At 42.9% G+C, this 23,431-nt stretch overlaps 1 protein-coding gene across 1 annotated transcript in view; it reads right to left on the reverse strand.

Annotated features, from left to right (window-relative positions):
• LOC140844094 (meiosis regulator and mRNA stability factor 1-like) overlaps positions 1-23,431 on the reverse strand; it is a 70,557-nt gene that overhangs the window by 39,070 nt on the left and 8,056 nt on the right. Inside the window, exons 2-3 of the mRNA XM_073215551.1 lie at positions 18,542-18,754; positions 15,997-16,154 (exon numbers count right to left, since the gene is read on the reverse strand). The gene's annotated coding sequence lies outside the window, so the exon portion shown is untranslated. The remainder of the gene's footprint in view (positions 1-15,996; positions 16,155-18,541; positions 18,755-23,431) is intronic.

The raw sequence follows: 23,431 nt of genomic DNA on the forward strand, positions 1-23,431 counted from the left end.
TGCTTCAGAATGGATAAGGCAATTTGCCTTTCTCGAAATACTTAATAGAAAGCAAGAGGCAGGAAATCCAGCTCAAGTTGGCTTAAATAGTACAAAGGACTTACTGGCTCCTGTGGGTGCAGAAGTCCAGAGACTGGATGCACTCTGGGTAGTGTCTCAGCAGTGCTCTGATGCTCATCCTTTGCAGCTGTCTGAGCTCTACTCTCCTGTGAGTCTCTTCATCCTAGGATCATGGAAGGGTCCTGGACCTCACATCTGTATACAAGAAGCAAAACTGCTACTGCTTTGCTCTTAAGAGTGAGGCAATGTTTCATGAAGAGATGCTAAACAACAGTCATCACTACAGAAATGCAAATAAAACCACAACAAGATACCATTTCATATCCATCAGGATGGCTCTAATCAAAAAGACAGAATGACAAACGGTAAGGATGTGGAGAAAAAAGAAACCCTCATAGACTTCTGATAGGAATGTGAAATAGCACAGCTGCTTTATAAAGCAGATGGATAGTTTGTTAAAAATGTAAACAGAAATGTACCATATGATGCATCAATTTCCTAGGTGTTTATAACTGAGAGAGATGAAAACATATGTTCACAGAAAGATTGTATAGGAATGTTCACAGCAGCATTATTTATAATAGCCAAGAAAGTAGAAACAACAGAAGTGTCCACCAATCAAGGAATGAACAAAATGTGATCTATCCATGCAATGGAATACTACTGAGCCATAAAAAAGGCAAGAAGTACAGACACATGAATGAGGATGAACCTTGAAAACCTGCTAAGTAAAAGGAAGCCAGTCACCAACGATCATGCATTTTATGATTCCATCTATATGAAATATTCAGAAAAGGCAACTCCATAGAGACAGAAAGTAGGTGAGCAGTTGCTTGGGGGTTTGGGGTAGGAGTGGATGGGAGTATAAATGGACATGAGTGATCTTATCTGGGTGATAGAAATGTTCTAAACTGTATTATGGGGATAGTTGCACAACTAAGGAAATTTACTAAAAACCATTAAATTGTATGCTTTAAATGGTTCACAGTATGTTAAAGAAAATAAATAAATAAAAGAATGTGCAAATGTTTTCCCAATGCCACTAGCAAACTACCCTTTGTGATTTCATTGGCCCAAGCTATATACTGACTACTTGGGACCTCAGTTCTGGGAATGGAAAGCTCATCCTTAGAGGTGGGCTGTGGTCAGCTCCCATGTAGCACATGGGCTGTGAGTAGGGATTACCACCTAATAAAAAATCAGGGTATGCAAAGAAGGTGGAAATGGAAGCTGAGCAGACCGCTAAGGTGTCAGCTGCACCCGACTGGCTGCTTGATACTGCAGCTCTTGCCCCCCTGCATTCTCTGATCTTGTCTCTGAGTTTTCTGCCCAGTACAGAAAAGGGAAGGAGAAGTTATGGGAAGAATCACTTCTTGAAAATATGGAACCTCAACTAGGGCTACCAATCATCCTGATTTGCCGGGGTTGGAGTGGTTTCTTGGGACACAGGACTTAATGTACTAACAGTGGGCAAGTCCCACGAAAACCGGGAGGAGCTGGTCACCCAATGACCTCACCAAACAGAAATATAGAAGCACTCCTCATGAACTGGTGAATCTTGGCATCAACTGCTGCTGACACCACAGAAGGACAGTTGGTCATTGTGTGCCTCTGATGAAAGCACACTCAGCACCACTTTTGAAATATTTTTGGCAGAAAAATTGAACCTAATGTAAAGAAGCCTGTAGACCTAAGTACAAATGAATAAGAAATATGGAGGACCATGGTGTATGTAAAATGACTTTACACAGGATGCTGTCTAGGACAAATGACAAATGACCTAGTTCTTCAACAGATAAGCTGGGAAAGAAAGAAAGACATAAAAAACACCAGGGATGGAGGGAAAATCTGTAGATTAAAAGACACTTAAAAAACATATCGATGGGCGGAGCCAGGATGGCGGCGTGAGTAGAGCAGTGGAAATCTCCTCCCAAAAACACATAGAGCTATGAAAATATAACAAAGAAAAATCTTCCTAAAATAGAGATCACAGGACACAGGACAACATCCAGACCACATCCACACCTGCAAGAACCCAGTGCCTTGTGAAGGGGGTAAGATACAAGCCCCGGCCCGGCGGGAACCGAGCGCCCCTCCCCCCGGCTCCCGGCGGGTGGAAAGAAACCGGAGCGGTTTTTTTTTTGGCGAGTGCTTTTTGGAAGCCTTAAAGGGACAGGGCCCCCGTTGCTAGGGAGGCAGGGTGGCGGGACCGGTGAGCGGGTGCCTGGGACCGGCGCCTGAGGACAAAGAATATCCCGCATTCTTCTCTGCAGGACCGGTGGGCGGGTGCCTGAGACCGGCACCTGAGGACGTAGGAAATCGCGCATTTCCCGACCCCCCCTTTTTTTTTTTTCCGCTTTTTGGCGAGTGCTTTTTGGAAGACTTAAAGGAACAGTGACCCTGGTGTTAGGGAGGCAGAGCAGCAGGACCGGTGGGCAGGTGCCTGAGACCGGCACCTGAGGACAGAGGAAATCGCTCGTTTTTCCCCCTTTTTTTTTTCTCTTTTTGGCGAGTGCTTTTTGGAAGCCTTAAAGGGACAGGGACCCCGGTGCTAGGGAGGCAGAGCGGGGGGACTGGTGAGCGGGTGCCTGGGACCGGCACCTGAGGACAAAGAATATTGCGCGTTTTTCCCTGCGGGACCGGTGGGTGGGTGCTTTTTGGAAGCCTTGAAAGGACAGGGACCCTGGTGCTAGGGAGACAGGGCAGCAGGACCACTGAGCGGGTGCCTGGGACCGGCGCCTGAGGACAAAGAATATCCCGCATTCTTCCCTGTGGGACCGGTGGGCGGGTGTCTGAGACCAGCGACTGAGGACGGAGGAAATCGCGCATTTTTCCCCTTTTTTTTCTCCTATTGGCGAGTGCTTTTTGGAAGCCTTAAAGGGACAGGGACCCCGGTGCTAGGGAGGCAGTGCAGCGGGACTGGTGAGCAGGTGCCTGGGACAGGCGCCTGAGGACAAAGAATATCCCGCATTTTTCCCTGCGGGACCGGTGGGCGGGTGCCTGAGACCGGCACCTGAGGACGGAGGAAATCGCGCGTTTCCCCCCCCTCTTTTTTTTTTTTTCCTCTTTTTGGCGAGTTCTTTTTCAAAGCCTTAAAGGGACAGGGACCCTGGTGTTAGGGAGGCAGGGTGGTGGGACTGGTGAGCGGGTGCCTGGGACCGGCGCCTGAGGACAAAGAATATCGCGCGTTTTTCCCTGCGGGACCGGTGGGTGGGTGCTTTTTGGAAGCTTTGAAAGGACAGGGACCCTGGTGCTAGGGAGACAGGGCAGCAGGACCACTGAGCGGGTGCCTGGGACCGGCGTCTGAGGAAAAAAAAAAAATCGCGTGTTCTTTCCTTGTTTTTTTTTTTTTTTCTGTTCCCTCTCTCATTGTTGCTGTTGTTGTTTTGGTTTGGAGAGTGCTTTTTGGAAATCTTAAAGAGGCAGGACAGGTCACTTAGACCAGAGGCAGGGAATCTGGGGATCTCTGGGCACTCTAACCCCCTGGGCAGCAGGGAGCACAGAGGCCCCTTATGGAGATAAATAGTCTCCCGGCCGCTCCCGCTCCAACAGGGCTCCACCACTTTGGAGGAGCAGCCCCAGCCAGGCCACGCCCACCGCAACAGCGGAGACAAACCCCATAGCAACCGGGCAGGAAGCAGAAGCCCTGTCTGCGCACAGCTGTCAAGCACAAGCTACTAGAGGTCGCTATTCTCCCAGGAGAGGAAGGCCACAAACCAACAAGAAGGGAAGCTCTTCCAGCGGTCACTTGCACAAGCTCTGCAAACTATCTCTATCACCATGAAACGGCAAAATTACAGGCAGACAAAGATAACAGAGACAACACCTGAGAAGGAGACAGACCTAACCAGTCCTCCTGAAAAAGAATTCAAAATAAAAATCATGAACATGCTGACAGAGATGCAGAGAAAAATGCAAGAGCAATGGGATGAGATGCAGAGAAAAATGCAAGTGCAGTGGGATGAAGTCCGGAAGGAGATCACAGATGTCAGGAAGGAGACCACAGAAGTGAAACAATCCCTGGAAGGATTTATAAGCAGAATGGATAAGATGCAAGAGGCCATTGAAGGAACAGAAATCAGAGAACAGGAACGTAGAGAGGCTGACATAGAGAGAGATAAAAGGATCTCCAGGAATGAAACAACACTAAGAGAACTATGTGACCAAGCCAAAAGGAATAATATTCGTATTATAGGGATACCAGAAGAAGAAGAAAGAGGAAAAGGTATAGAAAGTCTCTTTGAAGAAATAATTGCTGAAAACTTCCCCAAACTGGGGGAGGAAATAATCGAACAGACCATGGAATTACACAGAACCCCCAACAGAAAGGATCCAAGGAGGACACCACCAAGACACATAGTAATTAAAATGGCAAGGATCAAGGACAAGGAAAGAGTTTTAAAGGCAGCTAGAGAGAAAAAGGTCACCTATAAAGGAAAACCCATCAGGCTAACATCAGACTTCTCGAGAGAAACCCTACAGGCCAGAAGAGAATGGCATGATATACTTAATGCAATGAAACAGAAGGGCCTTGAACCAAGGATACGGTATCCAGCACGACTATCATTTAAATACGATGGCAGGATTAAACAATTCCCAGATAAGAAAAAGCTGAGGGAATTTGCTTCCCTAAAACCACCTCTACAGGGCATCCTACAGGGACTGCTCTAGATGGGAGCACCCCTAAAAAGAGCACAGAACAAAATACACAACATATGAAGAATGGAGGAGGAGAAATAAGAAGGGAGAGAAGAAAAGAATCTCCAGACGGTGTATATAACAGCTCAATAAGCGAGCTAAGTTAGGCAGTAAGATACTGAAGGAGCTAACCTTGAACCTTTGGTAACCACGAATCTAAAGCCTGCAATGGCAATAAGGACATATCTCTCAATAGTCACCCTAAATGTAAATGGACTTAATGCACCAATCAAAAGACACAGGGTAATAGAATGGATTAAAAAAGCAAGACCCATCTATATGCTGCTTACAAGAAAATCACCTTAAACCCAAAGACAAGCATTGACTGAAAGCCAAGGGATGGAAAAACATATTTCAGGCAAACAACAGTGAGAATAAAGCAGGGGTTGCAGTACTAATATCAGACAAAATAGACTTCAAAACAAAGAAAGTAACAAGAGATAAAGAAGGACACTACATAATGATAAAGGGCTCAGTCCAACAAGAGGATATAACCATTCTAAATATATATGCACCCAATACAGGAGCACCAGCATATGTGAAGCAAATACTAACAGAACTAAAGAGGGAAATAGACTGCAATGCATTCATTGTAGGAGACTTCAACACACCACTCACCCCAAAGGATAGATCCACCGGGCAGAAAATAAGTAAGGACACACAGGCACTGAACAACACACTAGAACAGATGGACCTAATAGACATCTGTAGAACTCTACATCCAAAAGCAACAGGATATACATTCTTCTCAAGTGCACATGGAACATTCTCCAGAATAGACCACATACTAGCTCACAAAAAGAGCCTCAGTAAACTCCAAAATATTGAAATTCTACCAACCAATTTTTCAGACCACAAAGGTATAAAAGTAGAAATAAATTTTACAAAGAAAACAAAAAAGCTCACAAACACATGGAGGCTTAACAACATGCTACTAAATAACCAATAGATCAATGAACAAATCAAAATAGAGATCAAGGAATATATAGAAACAAATGACAACAATAACACTAAGCCCCAACTTCTGTGGGACACAGCGAAAGCAGTCTTAAGAGGAAAGTATATAGCAATCCAGGCACACTTGAAGAAGGAAGAACAATCCCAAATGAATAGTCTAACATCACAATTATCGAAACTGGAAAAAGAAGAACAAATGAGGCCTAAAGTCAGCAGAAGGAGGGACATAATAAAGATCAGAGAAGAAATAAACAAAATTGAGAAGAATAAAACAATAGCAAAAATCAACGAAACCAAGAGCTGGTTCTTTGAGAAAATAAACAAAATAGATAAGCCTCTAGCCCAACTTACTAAGAGAAAAAGAGAATCAACACAAATCAACATAATCAGAAATGAGAATGGAAAAATCACGACAGACTCCACAGAAATACAAAGAATTATTAAAGACTACTATGAAAACCTATATGCCAACAAGCTGGAAAACCTAGAAGAAATGGACAACTTCCTAGAAAAATACAACCTCCCGAGACTGACCAAGGAAGAAACACAAAAGTTAAACAAACCAATTACGAGCAAAGAAATTGAAACGGTAATCAAAAAACTACCCAAGAACAAAACCCCGGGGCCGGACGGATTTACCTCGGAATTTTATCAGACACACAGAGAAGACATAATGCCTATTCTCCTTAAAGTGTTCCACAAAATAGAAGAGGGAATACTCCCAAACTCATTCTATGAAGCCAACATCACCCTAATACCAAAACCAGGCAAAGACCCCACCAAAAAAGAAAATTACAGACCAATATCCCTGATGAATGTAGATGCAAAAATACTCAATAAAATATTAGCAAACAGAATTCAACAGTATATCAAAAGGATCATACACCATGACCAAGTGGGGTTCATCCCAGGGATGCAAGGATGGTACAACATTCGAAAATCCATCAACATCATCCACCACATCAACAAAAAGAAAGACAAAAACCACATGATCATCTCCATAGATGCTGAAAAAGCATTTGACAAAATTCAACATCCATTCATGATAAAAACTCTCAGCAAAATGGGAATAGAGGGCAAGTACCTCAACATAATAAAGGCCATATATGATAAACCCAGAGCCAGCATTATACTGAACAGCGAGAAGCTGAAAGCATTTCCTCTGAGATCGGGAACAAGACAGGGATGCCCACTCTCCCCACTGTTATTTAACATAGTACTGGAGGTCCTAGCCACTGCAATCAGACAAAACAAAGAAATACAAGGAATCCAGATTGGTAAAGAAGAAGTTAAACTGTCACTATTTGCAGATGATATGATACTGTACATAAAAAACCCTAAAGACTCCACTCCAAAACTACTAGAACTGATATCGGAATACAGCAAAGTTGCAGGATACAAAATTAACACACAGAAATCTGTAGCTTTCCTATACACTAACACTGAATCAATAGAAAGAGAAATCAGGAAAACAATTCCATTCACCATTGCATCAAAAAGAATAAAATACCTAGGAATAAACCTAACCAAAGAAGTGAAAGACTTATACTCTGAAAACTACAAGTCACTCTTAAGAAAATTAAAGGGGACACTAATAAATGGAAACTCATCCCATGCTCATGGCTAGGAAGAATTAATATTGTCAAAATGGCCATCCTGCCCAAAGCAATATACAGATTTGATGCAATCCCTCTCAAATTACCAGCAACATTCTTCAATGAATTGGAACAAATAATTCAAAAATTCATATGGAAACACCAAAGACCCCGAATAGCCAAAGCAATCCTGAAAAAGAAGAATAAAGTAGGGGGGATCTCACTCCCCAACTTCAAGCTCTACTACAAAGCCATAGTAATCAAGACAATTTGGTACTGCCACAAGAACAGAGCCACAGACCACTGGAACAGATTAGAGACTCCAGACATTAACCCAAACATATATGGTCAATTAATATTTGATAAAGGAGCCATGGACATACAATGGCAAAATGACAGTCTCTTCAACAGATGGTGCTGGCAAAACTGCACAGCTACATGTAGGAGAATGAAACTGGACCATTGTCTAACCCCATGTACAAAGGTAAACTCAAAATGGATCAAAGACCTGAATGTAAGTCATGAAACCATTAAACTCTTGGAAAAAAACATAGGCAAAAACCTCTTAGACATAAACATGAGTGACCTCTTCTTGAACATATCTCCCTGGGCAAGGAAAACAACAGCAAAAATGAGCAAGTGGGACTACATTAAGCTGAAAAGCTTCTGTACAGCGAAAGACACCATCAATAGAACAAAAAGGAACCCTACAGCATGGGAGAATATATTTGAAAATGACAGATCCGATAAAGGCTTGACGTCCAGAATATATAAAGAGCTCACACGCCTCAACAAACAAAAAACAAATAACCCAATTAAAAAATGGGCAGAGGAACTGAACAGACAGTTCTCTAAAAAAGAAATACAGATGGCCAAGTGACACATGAAACGATGCTCCACATCGCTAATTATCAGAGAAATGCAAATTAAAACTACAATGAGGTATCACCTCACACCAGTAAGGATAGGTGCCATCCAAAAGACAAACAACAACAAATGTTGGCGAGGCTGTGGAGAAAGGGGAACCCTCCTACACTGCTGGTGGGAATGTAAATTAGTTCAACCATTGTGGAAAGCAGTATGGAGGTTCACAAAAATGCTCAAAACAGACCTACCATTTCACCCAGGAATTCCACTCCTAGGAATTTACCCTAAGAACACAGCAATCAAGTTTGAGAAAGATAGATGCACCCCTATGTTTATCGCAGCACTATTTACAATAGCCAAGAATTGGAAGCAACCTAAATGTCCATCGGTAGATGAATGGATAAAGATGTGGTACATATCCACAATGGAATACTACTCAGCCATAAGAAGTGGAAAAATCCAACCATTTGCAGCAACATGGATGGAGCTGGAGAGTATTATGCTCAGTGAAATAAACCAAGCAGAGATAGAGAAATACCAAATGATTTCACTCATCTGACGAGTATAGGAACAAAGGAAAAACTGAAGGAACAAAACAGCAGCGGAATTAGAGAACCCAAAAATGGACTAACAGGTACCAAAGGGAAAGGAACTGGGGAGGATGGGTGGGCAGGGAGGGATAAGGGGGGGAAGAAGAAGGGGGGTATTAAGAATAGCATGCATGGGCGGGAGGGAGAAAGGGGAGGGTGGGCTGCACAACACAGAGAGGACAAGTAGTGACTCTACAACATTTTGCTAAGCTGATGGACAGTAACCGTAATGTGGTTGTTAGGGGGGACCTGATATAGGGGAGAGCATAGTAAACATAGTATTCTTCATGTAAGTGTAGATTAAAAATTTAAAAAAAAAGAAAGAAAGAAAGAAAGAAAAGGGGGATTACTCCTTGATAGGATAAAACTATTGGTAAATCAAAGATCAACGCATGCTTTAAATATCCTTAATGTTGATCACTTAAAGGGTGTCAGATGATCAGCTATGGAGGTACTCTTTTCTAATAATATTCCTTTCTCTTAATGAAAAAAGAAAAAAAAAGCAGTTACTGTGTTCTGACCTCCAATGAGTTCTGCGCAGTGGTATAGAGGGCATGTCAAAGTGTGGACAAAGGGTCTGTTTGTTTCTATGCGGAAGATCAAGGCCTAGCTTGGATACCCAGAAAATGAACTAAGATACGATATGAGGAGGAGCTTCCGGCATCAGCACTTTCTGGAGGACTTGTGCCGGGGGATGATCATCAAAATGCCTCCACAGGGATCCGGATGATGCTGCGGTTGTGGCTACATCCAGCCCACCGTCTCCTGGACTTGCCATTGGAATGAGGAGGGAGATGTCTAGGCTGGCATGTGCATACAGTGAGACAACGAATTTGACCGGATCGGTACTGTTGGAGCTCAACCCGGAGTTGGGAGGGGTGCAAGTTGTAACACTCCAAAATCTCATGACTATAGACTATCTATGGTTAAAAGAACATACGGGATGTGAAAAGATACCAGAAATGGGCTGCTTTAATTTGTCTGATTGTTCATGTACAGTTGGACAATATCCATCATATCATAGATAAATTTTCACAAATGCCTAGGGTGCCTAAATGGTTTTTTTGGCTTCACTGGAGATGGATGGTAATTATAGATTTGCTTTGTTTATGTCACCGTATTCCTATTATGTTAATATGTGTGTGCAAATTAGTAGTTTAAAACCTATACATACTTAAGGTACTCTACAAGAAGATATGTCAAAGAAATAATCAATCCTCTCATGTTTCCTTCCATATGCTACATCTATAGCTTTTCTTCTTCCTTCCTAATTACAACCCTTAAATAGAATTCGTGCCTCATATTGAATTTACCGAGTATCATAATTCCTCCAGGTGGTAAAGATACCTCGAGACAAGTGCTGGGCATAGAAGCCACAGGGCATAAATTTGCAAAGAAGTAAAAAGCTAACCTTTGCAAACAATATGGCTTCTCTCTCACGTACCAACTTTACATTTCCCTGTATGGCCCCGGAAGATGACTGGTTAGCCAGAGACGGGTAAGATTCCTCAAGGGAGGAACAACCTAAGACAGGCACAGTCGCAGGGGGGCCATCAGGTGAGAATTTGGGGATCAACAGAGGTGAGGCTCAGAACCTCACCCCCCCTGCTTTGAGAGAAATCTTCTGCATCCGTGGATGTCTTGCTGCCCTTGTCTAGCCTGGATTAATACTTAGTCCATAGGCACACACCTGATCATCTGATCATCTACATTTGCCCTCTTACAGCACTAAACTATATTTTCTACCTTTATCTTGCATCTACCTACCACTTCAGCATTTTATTAAAAATGAAAATAATAATGATAATGGAGGGAGAAATGTGGGATCAACATATAAATCAAGTACAAAAATTAAATGAATATTCCTATTTGACCTGATTGTTTATAGGTCATAATGTGTGATCAAAACCGAAAGTTTCTGTGATGAATGCCCTTGTACTGTTCACCATGTAAGAATTTATTCACTATGTAAGAATTCATTCACCATGTAAGAACTTGTTCGTTATGCTTCAGAAGATTGGAGACTGAGAAGAATTAGGCTTGAAATGGATTAATGATTGTACATTGAGCATTGACCCCCCTATACTGAATTTTATTGTTGTTAACAACCATTTGATCAATAAATATGAGAGATGCCCTCTCAAAAAAAAAAACAAAAGCAAAAAAAAAAAACCCATATAAACCAGCTACAGTGTACTGATCTCATTTGGATCCTGATGTGAACAATCCAAGAGAGAGGTGGGGGAATTTGAACGCTAACAGGTATTTGATGATATTAAGAAATTATTGGTATAATATATGGCAATTATGTTTTTTCAGGAAGAGTCCTTACCTTCCAGAGATGCATACTGAAATATTTACAGTTGGAATGACATGATGTCTAAGTTTTGTTTTGGGGGAGGAAGGTAGGGGTAAGGAGGAAGCAAACTTGGCCTTTATTTGGTAATGTTTTAACCCAGGTGCTGGTGAGGGATATGTGGGCCTGTCATACTATCCTCTTTACTTTCTGAAATGCTGACGTGATCCCTAATCAGAACAATTAAACACAGCAGCATGGGCTTCTCATCCTTCCTATGGAACCTCCCTTCCTGCCCAGGGCACTGGCTCTTCGTCACAAGCAAGCCAGTGTCTCAGCAGAATTTAGAATTTCACAGTTCTGTGAATTTTCCAAACCTTTGGGTGAAGGACAAAGTCAACTTTTTATTTTGCCAAATTACAATGAAACCAAATGTCTTGCCAATGGATTTCAGCCCCCAGCAAGTTTCACTATGGATTCAGTGTGACCAAAGAAATGACAGTAGAACGTTTCTTTGGGGTGAAAGTGTTTATCCGGCAGTAGGTCGAGCACTAACGTCTCTGCCTCCGCCCAGAGCATGGGGCCGAGCTCTCTATATAGGGCAATAATAGATTATTGCCTAAAGCTGTGGAAGCGGCAGCTTAGCAACAGGCCAGTTGCACCATCAGGTGGTGTAAATTCAGTGAGCATCCTGGCCATAGGAGGCCCAACTTCCCCACACCAAACAAAAAACTCCGGCTTCCTCTCAGCATCATGTCACAAAGGAAGAGCATATAGACACCAATAACATCATCTCAGACAAGGGCCGGCCTTTCATCTGGGCACAGTTTACCTTGTGGACAGACTTGTTCGGGTGTCTGTATTTTCTCAGTTCAGCCTGGAACTGGTGACCCAAAAGCCCTGGGAAGAGGAAGAAAGGTTGACAGCTGGCTGCTCTCGCTTTCCTTCCTGATAAGGAGAGAAGGACTCAGATGCCACCGTTGTTCCACCATCCAGGGCTTTCAAACCGTAGCTGCTCAGGGGTGCAGGCAACGGATCTCCAAACTGGGTCCCCTGGCACTCATGGACGTACTTTCCTCCGATCCTAGCTTCTCGTATGCAAGGGAAGGAGTTGCAAATTCTGGAAGGGCTTTCCTGCTGGAAGCTCTGCACGTGGGATATTAGAATGAAATGCTTTCACCTTGAGTGGAAAATAACAGCTGGGCCCAAGGCTGCAGGAGCATTCTGTGTGTCCTCGGCTAATACTGGGGGCCCCTCAGAGACCACCAGAGGGCTGAGCCAGTTTTGCTTTGGCATCAACTGGCCATGTGCCCTGGAGACCCGAAGCTAACATCTCATACAGCATGAATTGCCCCTCTGTCCCTCCCTTCGTCCTGCAACCCACCTCCCAAGTGGTTTTTTTCTCAGGGCCACATACTTCAGGATCAGATCTGAACCCCCTTTCCCTTGAAACTCAGGGATATGAAAGACAGATTGCTTGGAGTGACATAGATATGTGGGAACTAGATAGTGGTGATGGTTGCACAATGTTATGAATGTTCCAAATGCCACTAATGGTGAATTAGGTACTGTGTTATTTGGCCACAGTTAAACAAAATACACTGCCCCCTGGGTCCTCTTTGGGGGTGGGGAGGAGTCTTCAAGGAGATCAAATATTAGCATATCAGGCATGAAAGAGATCTTAGAGGACATCTGGTTCACCCATCATTTCACAGATGAGGGTCCTGAGGTCCATCCTGGGGAACTGATGTGCTCAAGGCCACACAGCAAATTATGCAGAGGTGGAGCTGATTCCACCCATCCAATTTCACCCTCTCCCATGAGCTTTTGGACTTAAGAAGGGAGAGGAGTTGGTCTTGTCTCTTTTCACAGAATGGTCTCCTGGCTCTGGCTATCCCCAGATCACATGCAGCCACCAGACATGACATGTTATGTTAGGTTGCACTGTGGTTATTATTCTAAAATTAATTGTCAGCATTTGTAATTGGGCAACTTCACATAAAAATCCAGATTTCCAACATTGTTTAACAAACAGAGAGCTCTGACAGCAGGAGGGCCACATTCCCATATGGTAGAGAGGGGAACTGAGGGGGTGTGTTCTCTCTGTTCTCCACAGTCCCCACCACTCCCCACTGCCTCCCATTTATCCTCAGGCCTCTGTTGTTTTTCTAATGTTCAGGCTGCTTTAGTCATTTCTACAGCCTCCTTCCCTGAGGAAGCATGAGGATTAGCACCACTGCTTTAGCCCTAAGCTGGAGAACTGTGGGTCTCTGAATGTCTTTCCTAAGAGGCATTTCGGCTGCTGGGTGAAGGACACATGGTGCATTACACACACCTGGATCTCTGGGTATCTCCACCTTTTCTGTTGCACCTATGCTTTGGCCCCAAGATTCTACAGGCTGGCTTTGGCTGCAGAACTTGCTTCTCTGGGGTGCCATGCCTTTAAGAAATGTTCCTGTTTTATAGGTATGGAAACTACAGGAGAAACAAGCATAGGGGTATGTCCAAAAAAAGAGACTCATCTGAAGGCCTAGCATTGTGTGTCCAAGTAGATGTGGGCTTAGAGCAGTATCTCTATACAATGGAATATTATTCGACCATAAAAAGGAAAAAAGTTGTGATACCTGCCACCATGTAAATGAACCTTGAAAGCATTACGCTGAGTGAAAGAAACCAGTCACAAAAGGACACATTTTGTATGGACTGAGTTATGTGAGGCACCTAAGAGGCGAGTTCATGGAGACAGAAAGCAGAATAGAGGTAAACCAGGAGCTGGAGGAGGGGATGGAGAGTTATTATTTAATGAGCATATGGTTTCTGTTGGAGGTGATAAAAACTTTTGGAAATATGATGAGGGCTGCACAACATTGTGTATGTAATTCAAGCTGTTGATCTGTACACTTAAAAATGGCTAAAATGGCACATTTTATGTTACATGTTTAACCATAATAAAAGAAATAATTGAAAAAAATGTTTCAGCAGCAGGAAGTTCTGGGTGGTATGGCTGCACCACTGTCCTCTAGTAGGGGTACTAAATATGGAGAAAAGGACCCTGAATTTAAAAAGAAAATTCTTTTGTCATCTAAGACACCAGTAGGGGAAGGCAGGCCCTGCCCTTCCAACTCTCAATACTTAGTAACTCTACGTGGATCTCACATCAGCTCCCCTGCCCCTCCCCTGTCCTTCTCACTGTCTGCATTTTGCAGCCAGAGGGCTCAGCAAATTGCACCGTATCAGCTTTCAGGGTGATGGTATCATTAATGAGCTTCCTCTCTTGGTTGTGAGCATCACATGAGCAGGAATTATGCCTGGTTTTTGGTTCAACTTTCTATACCCAGCACTTAATCCAGGGCCTGGCACATAGTAGGCTCTCAACAAATATTTCATGAATGAAAGACTGGAAGTTCATAAGAGAAGTATATTGGGAGATCAAAATGTCACAGGAGGAAAATTCTCATGTTGCCTGGATGGTAGTTGTCAATGATTCATTATCTCCCTTACTTGCTTGCCTTAGCCAGAGTCAGTTTCTGCTCTTTGCAACCAGAAAAACCCCTTCCATTCTGTCACCTCTCTGAACCTCAGTTTCCTCATGTATAAAATGGGGGCAATAACAGTACCTTCCATTGTTTTATGACTTATATCAGTAAACTCAATCACCCTTCACCATGAGGAGGAGGAGGAGGAGGAAGAGGACATTGGCACCATGTACACTTCCCAATGCAGCTGTGAGGAATTACCACAAAGTGGTTTAAAACAATCACCTTTACTATCTTACAACTCTGGGGGTCGGAAGTCCAAAATGAGTCATCAGGGATGCATTCCTTCTGGAGGCTTTAAATGAGAATCTGTTTCTTTGCTTTTCTAGCTTCTAAAGGCTGCCCACATTCCTTGGCTTATGGCCCCACAGCACTCCAACCTCTGCTCAGGTTGTCACCTCTCCTCTTGTCTCCCTCTTATACATACCCTTGTGATTGCATCGGGCCCATCTGGATAGCCCGTGATAATCTCTTCATCTCCAGATCTTTAATTCAATGTGCAAACTCACTGGCCAAGTCCTGTTTGCCATGTAAGGTGATATTCACAGATTTCCACAGATTAAAATGTGGACATCTTTGGAGGGCCATCATTCAGCCTACCATTCCATGTGCCCAAAGTTTTAGTTTGTGACATTGATGCAGAAGAGTTCAAGAAAAATAAACAGTCTCTTCTGCCTTCAGATTGCTCATCATTTTGGTGGAGAGACAATAATATTCACATAGTACACAAGGACCCAGGCAGTGAGGTCAATGCTGCTGTGGGAGGTAGAGAGGATGTACTGAGAAGATGAAGATGAAAGAGGCTCCACAGGGATCCTTTCTCTTTCCACTATGTGAGGACACAGCAAAGTTTGCAACCCTGAAGAGGGCTTTCACTTGAATGTGCTGGCACCCTGATCTTGGACTCTCAGCTTCTAGAATGGTGAGCAATAAATTTCTGTTGTTTATAAGACACCCAGCCTGTGGTATTTTGTTACAGCAACCTGAGCAGACAAAGACACTGATGCGTTGGTAAGTTTCATTTGGACTCTGGAGAAGGTACAGAATGTTTAGCTTAGGTTAGGGTCTGGAAGGCAAATTGATGGTTTAGAGTAATGGAGGTGAGGGTGAAGGCAGGTCCCCCTCCTCCAATTTCCCATGGCCCTGGAGAAACTGTATCTGTTAGGAACATGGCTGGATGGTCCAAAGAACAAGAAATCAGCTATTACATCACACATTGTGTCAGCTGTTCCTTGAAAGCAGGAACCGTGCAGATCATTCATCATGACAGGGAAACACCACTGCCGACAGCAATAAAGTCAGGCTGTGAGCAATTTAACTGAAGTATCTAGAAGGAGACCTACCACTGCATGTCCAGATAGGCTCTGCCCATGCCCCCCAGCTCTCAAGTAACTCACTGTGGGGTGGCACGAAGCTGGAATGAGCTGGGTCATTCATTGGTGGGTCCTTAGTGTTTCCACTGGCGTCTGCCCTGGAACCTGGTCCGCGCCATTCTGCTTTCCCAGACTGAAAACTGTGATGTGTGTCTTCATAAGAATTACTTGATGTGTGTAAGCTATGTGACAAATACAAGATAAAAAGATCATAAGATTTATTTATACACTGTTTAAAAACAGCTCTTCTGAGATATAATTCACATTCTATAGAGTTCAACCATTTAAAGTAAACAATTTTTTAGAGTTGGGTAACCATCACTGCAATCAATTTTAGAACATTTTCTTCATCTCCAAGAGACCTCTTACTCATGAGCAGTCACTCCCCGTTTCCTCCCAATGCCTATTCCCTAGCCTTGGCTATACCGCTTGCTGTTTTACTTTATTGTTGTTTGTTTCTTTATTTTTTATGGCCATCCTAGTAGATCTGATGGGGTATCTCTTTGTGGTTTTGATTTGCAGTTCTCTGATGGCAAGTGATGTGGGACATCTTTTCACATGATCATTGACCATTTACACATCTTCCTTTGAGAGATGTCTGTTCAAATCCATTGCCCATTTTGTAATTGGTACATTTAATCTCAAAAGGTGAACTCGTTTAATCTACATGGTAACATCGCAAAATAGGTAATCATCATCTCCACATAAGTGAGAAAACTGAAGCTCAGGGACATGAAGGCACATGTCTGGGGACACCACAACTGTTGGTCTCAGGAAAGTATTTAGTCTGAATCGGCATCCGCTCTTGTGGCTTCTGCTGTTTAAGTGCAACTGAAATTAAGCAAATGCTATCGGAAAGGAATCAAGAAGAACCCAGTAATGAAATCGCTAACAGCTTATTTGAGGAAAGATATAGTCACCCCAAGAATGTGCTCAAATCTCTCCTGGCTGAGCCAGAGGATCTTATGAAGTCCTGGCAGGCTCTCCCTGTTTAGCACAGTCTTTCTGAGAACATAGCACAGGAAATGGAAAACAGTGAAAGGCAAGAGTCCTCATTGCTCCCTCTTCCAGAACCACTATTTAGGATTTCTGTGTAGTTCCCCATAGTGACATTGGGTGTCACCTTTGAGTTGTTTGAAGCCAAGCTCTCCTGGAAATTGACAAAGTGCGTTGTTTTCTAAGAGTTGCTGGGCTCTCTAAGATCCAGTTTGGAAGTATTCATTACCAGCACTCCTGTCCCCCGACTCAGCCTTGGTCATCTTGTTCTCATTTACCGGGCCAAGCAGCGTCCTGAAAGGAGAGGGCTCCCTGGAGCTCGGTACACCTGAGTTTGAAAATGGGCTGCACAGCTATGGCTTTGTAACTGATTTCTCTTCTCTTCTAAGTGGACTGGTGACTTAAGTAGGAGAGACAGTTTATGCAAAACCCCTCCAGCTCTGTGGTCTTTTCTCCCAAAGTTCTCTGCACTGTCCCTTCTCAGAAGTCATATGCTCGCACATCTGTATCCAGGCTAGGCTGAGCATCCCTCCCTCCCTCTTTCCCTTCCTTTCCATACATATTTACTGAGTATGTACTATGTGCCTGACACTTGGCAAAACAGCAAAGTTGTCTTCCTCCATGGAACTGACATTCAAATTTCTTATTTATCTGAAAGTTCTCAGCACCAAGCAAGTGGTAGGCATGACAAACTGCTTTAATGGCTTGGTGTGTATTCTTCTCCTCCAGTTTTTTTTTTCTATACATATACTAACACATATACATGGTATTTAAATTTTAGTTGGAAATGAGATCATGCCTATCTGGGGACTTTTTTTCCCCATTTAATAGTATATTATGGACATCTTTCCATGTTAGAACATAAAAATTGACTTCAGTGTTCACACGTTCTAGAATACTATTTGGGGTCTCTCTGTCCATTAGAATGTAGAAAAGACTGACTTGAGCCCCAGGTCCATTCCCTGTAGGTTCTCAGGGTCAGGTTAGGGTTGGGAATGAGCTAAGGTGCTTACGTTCTTCTGGTCATCTGTGGTCCTGTTCATATTTCTGCTGAATTTATCTCATCCCTGTTTATTTAACTGGTCCCCTACTGAGGGACATTTAGGTTGCTTCCAGTCTTTTGCTCACACAGACAGTGCTGCAGTGAAAAGCTAAGTTCACCTTTTGTTTTACGTGTATTGAAAACACATTGTGGTGTGTCAATTCAGCAATAGATATTGCTATAGGTAAAGATAACTATCTATATTGCTAGATTCTCCCCATGGAGGTTGCACATCTTTCATTACCCATAGGATTGTTATCAAACTGTGATCTTTGCTTCTCTGTGGAAAAATACACACACATCTCAAACACACAGCACATTTCACATATAGTTGCCAAAGTGGCAACAGGAGGCAAATGGATTCAGGGCAGCAATCCTCCAGGACATAGGAGGAAGCTGGGCAAAGTCCCTATCTTTCCTCCCTCATGGTCCTATGGGCTGTTCAGAGGCACAACTTCCCCTGTATTAGCTTCCTGTGTCTGCTGTAACAAATTAGCACAGATGGAGTTGCTTAAAACAAGAGGAACTTACCCTCTCATTTTTCTGGAGGTCTTCAGTCTTAAATCAAGGTGCTGCCAGGGCTGTACTCCCTCTGAAGGCTCTAGAGGAGAAATCTTCCTTGCCTCTTCCAGCTTCTGGTGGCCCCAGACATTCTTCAGCTTGTGGCTGCATTCCTCCAATCTCTGCCTCTATCTTGATGTGGCCTCTTCTCTGTGTGTCTGTCCACATTGTCCTCTTCTTTCTCTTAGAAAGACACCAGTCATTAAATTTATGGCCTGCTCTAAATACAGGATGGTTTTTAGCTTGAGATCATCCACTAATACATCAGCAAGGGCTCTATTTCCAGGTAGACAAGAATTCTGGGGGATACTGTTCAATCAGTTATACAACCCACCTAGACAAGTGCTGCATGGGGAACAGGCAGCACCTGCTTTGTCCCTTCCCAGCTCATCCTGCATCAGTAGCTGTTGAGGTAACTCACTGCATTAGTGTTCTAGGGCTGCCATAATCAAAGACCATAGACCGGGGTGCCTAGACAACAGATACTTGTTTCTCACAGTTCTGTAGGCTGCAAGCCCAAGCCTAAGGGATCCCAGGTTTGGGTCTCCTGAGGCCTCTCTCCTTGGCTTGCAGATGGCTGCCTTCTCACTGCCTCCTCATAGGGCCTTTCCTCTGGGCATGCCCATCCCTTACATGGCATCTCTTCTTATATGGACACCATTCAGGTTGGATTAGGCCCACCCTAATGCCCTCATTTTAACTGAACCACCTTTTTAATGAGCCCACCTCCAAATACCATCACAATATGACATATGGGATCTGGGGTTAGGACTTGAATATATGAATTTTGGGTGGGATGGGGAACAACTCAGCCCACAATACTCATTATTTGCATTACCTCACATCTTCCTTGGTGACTGCTTCTTGGAAGACCCTAAACTAGCATCAGACTCTCTTCCCCCAAACCCACATTTGTATGTACTTAATTTATTACCTTTTTTGTTCCATTTCCCCTACCTGATGGAAAACTGTGTTAGGGTAAGAACCACATATAAAATGAATTCACTGTTATGCCTTGATGCCTGGCATAGTGCCTAGTATGGAGTGGGCATGTGACCAATGTTTATTGAATGGGAGGATATTTTTCTGCCTCTCAAATCATCTAATGATGCAGATGCCACTGTCAGCATGCTTTGTGTCTTGTGATTGTTGGTGGAAGCCAATGATTTGAAAGCGAGAAATCAAACTTCCCTGAAAAGACATGGTGAGCCTTAAAATCGCAAATAATCAGGACACCCTGGAAATCAGAGTGAAGCCACTTTGAAAAATTCTTAAGACCTGACAGAATGTGACACTTTGGACAGTGCTGATGACACAGAGGCCTTGGGTGTAGTCAGAGTAGGGTAAGAGCCTCCAGAAAAAGTAAGGCAGGATATTTACAGTCAAAGCAGTGTAACAATATAAAGGATAGCAGACTAGGAATACAGACTTCTTCAGTGAGATCAGTTAAAGGTCAAAAGGCCAGGAGCAACTTGGCCTGGAATGTCTGAGTGTTCTGCAAGGGTACCTCACTATAACCCATGACTTCACTGTATCTCAACTGTAAACAGCCCTAGCAAACAGATAATAACCCAGCCCACCTTGGGGGCAGGGCATGTGGTACAAGCCTGCACCCCTAGCCCTTTACCCACATTCATGAAAATCCTCAATGAACTATAAATCCCCTGGACAATGCATCACCCTGTGCTCTCTTGTCCCCTCCTGGTGTGATGCAAGAGCTCTTTCCTCTCACTTTATTTCTCAATAAAAGCCTCTCCCTGATTCTCCTACTTTGGGCATTTGCTAAGTTCATTCTTTGACTTTGCAAACAACAACCCCAGCTTCACTGAGAGAAAGCAGGAGTTCAGAGGAGCTGATCTTCAAAGGGAATCTTCATGGGAAACTAGCAGACGACCCGGAGACCTGGCCCCAATCAAATTAGCCTTTTCATGCCTACAAGCAAACAAGGCTTCTGAGGGACATTCAGAAATCTAAGTTAGAGGGAGAGAAGAGAGGAAGAACATCTTTGACTTGGAATCTGCCATTGCAGGACTCAGTCAGCAGGATTTCCTAGCCCTGTACTTCTTTAGATCCTGTCTCTGAGCTGTTTCACCTCCTCCAACACCGTTAGCACAAGGCCAACTTCCCCACACTCCGGTTTAAGTGAAAGAAGAAATGAAACTGTCTGCAGCTTATGGGTGAGCTAAAGGGCCAATGTACCTGGCTTGGTGTTTGCTCTTCCTTTGTGTTATTAATTTTGTATTCTTTTAGGTTTCTTTCATTTTGAACTGCAATACACTATAAAGGGCTTCTTCAGTAATATTAAGTCTCATAAAGAAGTTTCTGGTGGCAGTGAAGAGGCAGTATTGCACAGTGATTAATCCATGGTTTTGGATGCTATATTGGTCAAGATAGATGAGGTCATGGTCCATTCATGCAATTTGGTGGTCGTAGGCTGCTCAGGCTGCTAAACAAAACATCAGAGGCTGAGTGGTTTAAACAACAGAAACTTATTTCTCAAAGTTTTGGAGGCTAGGAAGTCCAAGGTCAAGGGAACAGCAGATTTGGTGGCTGCTGAGAACTCTCTTCTTAGCTTTCAGTGGCCAACTTTTTAATGCATCCTTCCCATGGCATGATAGCATTCAAGAGAAGAAGTTCTTAGGTGTCTTTTCTTATAAGCACATGAATTCTTCATGAACCAGCATAAACTTAATCACATTCCAAAGGCTTCACCTCCAAATATCATCACAATGCATTTTGAGGGGACACAGACATTCAACCTGTAACAGTGCCCTTCCTTGGTCACCTGGGGCTATGCTCCAATCATTCTCTCATTGCAACCCAGGCCCATAGAGCCATAACCATCTGGGATATTGCCATTCAGCAGAGCAGAGGGAAAGAGAATGTTTTCAGCTAAGCACTGGCCTCTGCCTTCAAGAGGCACATGTCCCTTCTGTAAACAAACATTTCCTTGATCAAAAGCAAGTCACAACAGTGGAATTCAGTCAGAGCGGAAGAATGAAAAAAGGGGAAGATAGCTTCAGGGACATATAGGATAACATCAAACAGACTAATATTTGCATTATAGAGCTCCTAGAAGGAGAAAGAGGGAGAAAGGGGCAGAAATCTTATTTGATTAAATAATGGTTGAAAGCTTCCCTAACATGGTGAAGGAAACAGACATCAAGATCCAGGAATCCCAAAGAGTTCCAAAAAAGGTGAACCTAAAGAGATCCACACCAGGACACATTAATTAAAATGTCAAAATTTAAAGACAAGAAGAGAATATTAAAAGCATCAGGAGAAGAGTAACTCATTATATACAAGGGAACCCTCAAAAGACTATCAAGACTTTTCAGTGCAATTTTGTAGGCCAGGTGGAAGTGACATGCTATATTCAAAGTGCTGAAAGAAAAAAAATGTCAAGCAAGGATATTCTACTCAATAAAGTTATCATTCAGAATTGAAGGAGAGAGAAACATTTTTTCCAGACAAGCAAAAACTAATGGAGTTTATCATGCTACACTGCCTTACAAGAAATACTAAAGGGTTCTCTTTAAACTGAAAAGAACGGGCAATAATTACTAACAAGGATGCATATGAAAAATACATTTCACTGGAAAAGTAAATACATAGTAGAGGTACTGGATTAATTACTTATAAAGCTACTATGAAGGTTAAAAGACAAAAGTAGTAAAAATAATTATCACAATAATTAGTGAAAGGATACACAAGATACAAAGATGTAAACTGTGACATGAAAAATATAAAATGTTGGGGGAAGGAGAGTAAAAATATTTTAGAATGGGACCAAACTCGAGTTGTTATCAACTTAAGATAGGTGGTTATAGAGGTAAGTTGTTACATGTAAGCCTCATGGTAACCACGAAGCAAAAAACTATAGTAAAGACATAAAATAGAAAGATAAAGGAATATAAGCGTACAACTAAAGAAACTCATCAAACCACAAAAGAAGAGGGCAAGAGGATGTTGGCAAAACTGGAGAGCTACATGTAAGGGAATGAAACTGGATCATTGTCTAACCCCACACACAAAAGTAAATTAGAAATGGATCAAAGACCTGAATGTAAGTCATGAAACCATAAAACTCTTAGAAAAAAACACAGGCAAAATCTCTTGGACATGAACATGAGCAACTTCTTCGTGAACATGTCTCTCCGGGCAGGGGAAAGAAAAGCAAAAATGAACAAATGGAACTGTATCAAGCTGAAAAGCCTCTGTACAGCAAAGGACACCATCAATAGAACAAAAGGGCATCCTACAGTATGGGAGGATATATTCATAAATGACATATCCAACAAGGGGTTGACATCCAAAATACATAAAGAGCTCATGCACCTCAACAAACAAAAAGCAAATAATCCAATTAAAAAATGGGCCAAGGGTCTGAACAGACACTTCTCCAAAGAAGAAACTCAGATGGCTAACAGGCCCATGAAAAGATGCTCCACATCCCTAGCCATCAGAGAAATACAAATTAAAACCACAATGAGATATCACCTCACACCAGTTAGGACGCCACCATCCAAAAGACAAACAACACATGCTGGCAAGGATGTGGAGAAAGGGGAACCCTCCTACGCTGCTAGTGGGAATGTAAACTAGTTCAACCATTGTGGAAAGCAGGATGGAGGTTCCTCAAAAAACTTAAAATAGAACTACCGTTTTTAGTCCCCTAGGAATTAATCGAAAGAAAACAAGATCCAAGGTTCAAAAAGACATATGCACCCCTATGTTTACTGCAGCACTGTTTACAACAGCCAAGATATGGAAGCAGTCCATCAGTAGATGAATGGATAGAGAAGAGGTGGCACATATACAAAATGTTACACTATTCAGCGATAAGAAGAAAACAAACTC

Source organism: Manis javanica, chromosome 10 (genome assembly GCF_040802235.1).
Source record: "Manis javanica isolate MJ-LG chromosome 10, MJ_LKY, whole genome shotgun sequence".
Taxonomy (NCBI): Eukaryota; Metazoa; Chordata; class Mammalia; order Pholidota; family Manidae; genus Manis; species Manis javanica.